Here is a 3780-nt window from a genome sequence, read left to right as displayed (position 1 = left end):
AGCAGTTTCTGCGTCTATTTGATACCGTCGTAGAGTACCAAAGATAATATTTATAGTCCAAACTACTATTATAGCTAGTGGCAGTCAGGGTCGAACCACAGAGAGGCGGATGCAATTAATAGCTGTCTTAATTTTAGTCTAAGTAACAAATATGGGGGTTTGTTTGAATTGTTCTATAACTAAAGGGCACTGAAAAATGAAATAAACTAAAGAAATATATGAAATCAAATATAAAAGGGATGCTAAGATGGTCGGTTCACTGTAGTTTCGGCGGCAGCTAACTAGGTAGGTCTGAGATAATCACGTGAGACGGGAAAATAAGAAGTCCTCTCGGTCCATTCTTAACAGGTAGCATCTTCCGATCTAGCTACGGGTCCCTAATATCACTAATACTAACTTTCGTCCTGAAAAGTGATTTAAATACCTAAATTAACTTATCTTTCGATCTCATTAATCTAGTCGTCTTAATTAGTTAGTCTATCTCCCTCCCCTATCTTTCGATCTTATCGGGTCGGTCAATTCCTAAGCATTCAACTAGTCGCGTGCACTCGATTCGTCAAATATAGCAAATAAATTAATTAAAACGAAACAAATCTCACGTGGCCGGTCGATCGACCAGGTAAGGCGGTCGATCGACCAAGGCGCGATTCCAGGTCTACATATTTCTACGCCGCCTACACTACAGATACCCTACATCTTAACATATGGGGTTTAGCTACTCATACTGGAAATAATTACAACAATAAAATTGACTAATAAAGCAAACGAATTCATGATCAAAATAGCTAAATAAACAATTAACATGAAACGACAATTGGCTTTGGGAAAACTACTCTAGCAGTTTCTAATCTATGAACGAACAAAGTAACGAAACTGAACTAAAGAACAGAGAAATACCGAGTGGAAGAATTGTAGAGGGAAGATCAAAACCGAATGCGGAAAATAAACTTTTATTGATGGAAAATTATTATAAAGAACCCTAATTAATTTACTGATAAAAGACTTGATAATAGCTTCCCTAAAAACTGAATGAATGTATCTGAATGAGCCGGTTACGTTATATAGGAATATAACGTAACACTTATTCCAAAACCTAATATACAATGGGCTTCTAACTTCTCGTCCTTTTAATTCACGTCAAAACCACGGTTTGGTCGATCGACCAAGCAAGGCAGTCGATCGACTGGTCATCGCTGAACAGTAGCTTCTGTAAGTCGCGCTCTGTTCGATCGACCACATCACCCAGTCGATCGACCACTGTAGCTGGTAGTTCGCTTCTAATTCTTCATAAAATTATCTTTCAGGCCTCAAAATGTGCACCAAGTTCATTTCTCGAATAAATACTTCACGCCAAATGCAATGCAAGGTACTCGGGGACGGATCCGGCTCGATTTCTACTCATTTCCGCAATAATCTGCAATATTACATGAAAATACGAAAGTAGACGAAATGGGGCAAATAGTAGCATAAACTACATAAGTGAGCTCTGAAATGCTTGTAAAATAGGGTGTAAAACATCATATAAAAGACACGCATCAAACTTCCCCAAACGAAACCCTTGCTTTTCTCAAGCAAGAACTAGACTCGATCCTAAAACCTAATGGAACGAGTTCAATCTCAGAGCGAAATGAAACTATAAAACCTAAACCAGTTTAATGCAACAACTTACAATCAATTAGCAATATGAATCATGCAAACGAGTTACGTAGTCGTTAAAAACTGCTGAACCATCAACTGTAGAGACTTATCATTATGGACTCTCACGGGTCGCTCATATCACTCAATGGGTGAGTATATGTAAAAGATAGAAAGAAGTACATTTGTAATGACTCTCACCTAACTACGACCTATAAGAACATGCCTGCAATCTAATATGAAAGTAATCTCTATAACCATACATATGCATTCCAACCAAACAAAAGACCATGACACATGCCGAGGTAAATATGGATATGTGAGGCTATGGGTAAGAAGGGCTAAAATAAATTTGGATAAAAACAGAGTTAAAAGCCAAGCTAGTAACTAAGGGAACCAAATTATAACAACATCCAACTTCTTGCTCAAGATTTTTTCAATCGAAACGGTGCTAATAGCAAGCACAAATCTCACAATCTCCGATATAATTATAATTCCCCAAATGTTGATAATAAAGCATGGGATTAAAATCACCAACTAATCAAAACTCCAACCATGTGATTTTATTTTCTCTTTTCTCGGGCTTCAGTCGATCGACCAAGATTGCCAGTCGATCGACCGCCCTCTACAGTACAGCACGCGTTTCTTTTTTTTTCTTTTCTTTTTTCAATTCTATTTTTTTCTTTCCTTCCTTTTCTTTTCCATCTTCCCAACATCATCTCAAAATGAGCATATGCCACCAAAAACGTAGTAACAATCCCAAGAACATAAACTACTAGCTTGACAAGGGCAGGCTAAGTGTAGGATGTAGTTAACGGGACAAAAAGGCTATTTCTGGAAGTGTGAAGCTTATGGGAGGAATGAATAAAGGGGTGACCTCTTCCACATGTGTCAGCAAACCACAAACCGATTGCATACAGGTATTAAGCAGATTAAGTTCATATTTATGCACATTTATGTAACATGTCTCATAAGGAGTAACTACTCACAATCCTAGATAAACTGGTAATGAATGTCACCAGTTATAAGCTCTAACCTTAGAATATGATGTAGTTTGCCAAAAATCAAAGTCAAGTCTCAAGATTCAACGAATAAATTAACGAAAACTCGTAGATATGCATATATGATTCTACTAATAACATGTCAATTAGCAAGGCTTAGGCATAAACAGCTGAAAATGCAATGTCATCATTGATATACTACCGTTCCGACTCAACCTATATGCTAAAATAAACGTGCATTTTTGGGATTTTTTTGAAATTTTTGATTTTTTTTTTTTTTTTTAAAAAATTTTCTGTATATATGGGAAAAAATAACAATGCAAACAGAATAATTAAACGTGAATGCAAAAACATATGAATGCAATGCAAAACCCTTCCCCAAACCAAATCGCACAATGTCCCCATTGTGCAAAATCATATAATGAAATAAAAGGGAAACGGGAATTTTGCGATATTATAACTAAATAAAACATGAAGTAAGGACTCGGAAACTCACAAGACTTTAAGCGCAGCAAAAGAAAACCTCCCCAAACCAGCGTGAGCTAGGAGGTTTCAGTAGCCAGCAGTGCTACCATAGGTACCTGAAAAGACATAAAATACCGCGCGTAATTCGAGAAAACAATTTATTAAACGCAAACTTATGTGTAAAATAAGAAAACAGAAGAAAACAGAAATGAGTCGGAGAATAAAGTGAAGAAAAGACTCCCTAAATTTCGCAAATCGACAAAACACAGCAGGGGAATGGTCGAAAACAGGTACAGCAGCGCTTGGCGGTCGATCGAACACATCACCCAGTCGATCGACCAGAGTGAACAGGAACAGAAGCTCCTGGAATTCGCAGCTCAGTCGATCGACCATAGGAGGCAATCGATCGATCGGAAAACTCTTTGTAAGTTCTGATTTTCTTCGAATTAGCTCAATAAATTGAGCCAACATGGTCTATAAACCTGCAAATACACATAATAACGCGCCCAAAATTGCGCAAAAACCCAAAGTAACAGACTAAAGCCTTTAAAATCCTAAGCAAACTTATGAAAATGCGAAGCCTCGCGCACACAAAATCAATAAAAAGAGTCTAACAAAAGCAATAAAACGAATGTTTTTGAAAAAGTCTTAATCAACTAATAGTTGATCAAGAATGGCC

Source organism: Silene latifolia, chromosome 1 (genome assembly GCF_048544455.1).
Source record: "Silene latifolia isolate original U9 population chromosome 1, ASM4854445v1, whole genome shotgun sequence".
NCBI lineage: Eukaryota > Viridiplantae > Streptophyta > Magnoliopsida > Caryophyllales > Caryophyllaceae > Silene > Silene latifolia.
The sequence above is the reverse complement of the archived record's forward strand: the minus strand, read 5'-3'. Positions refer to the sequence as shown.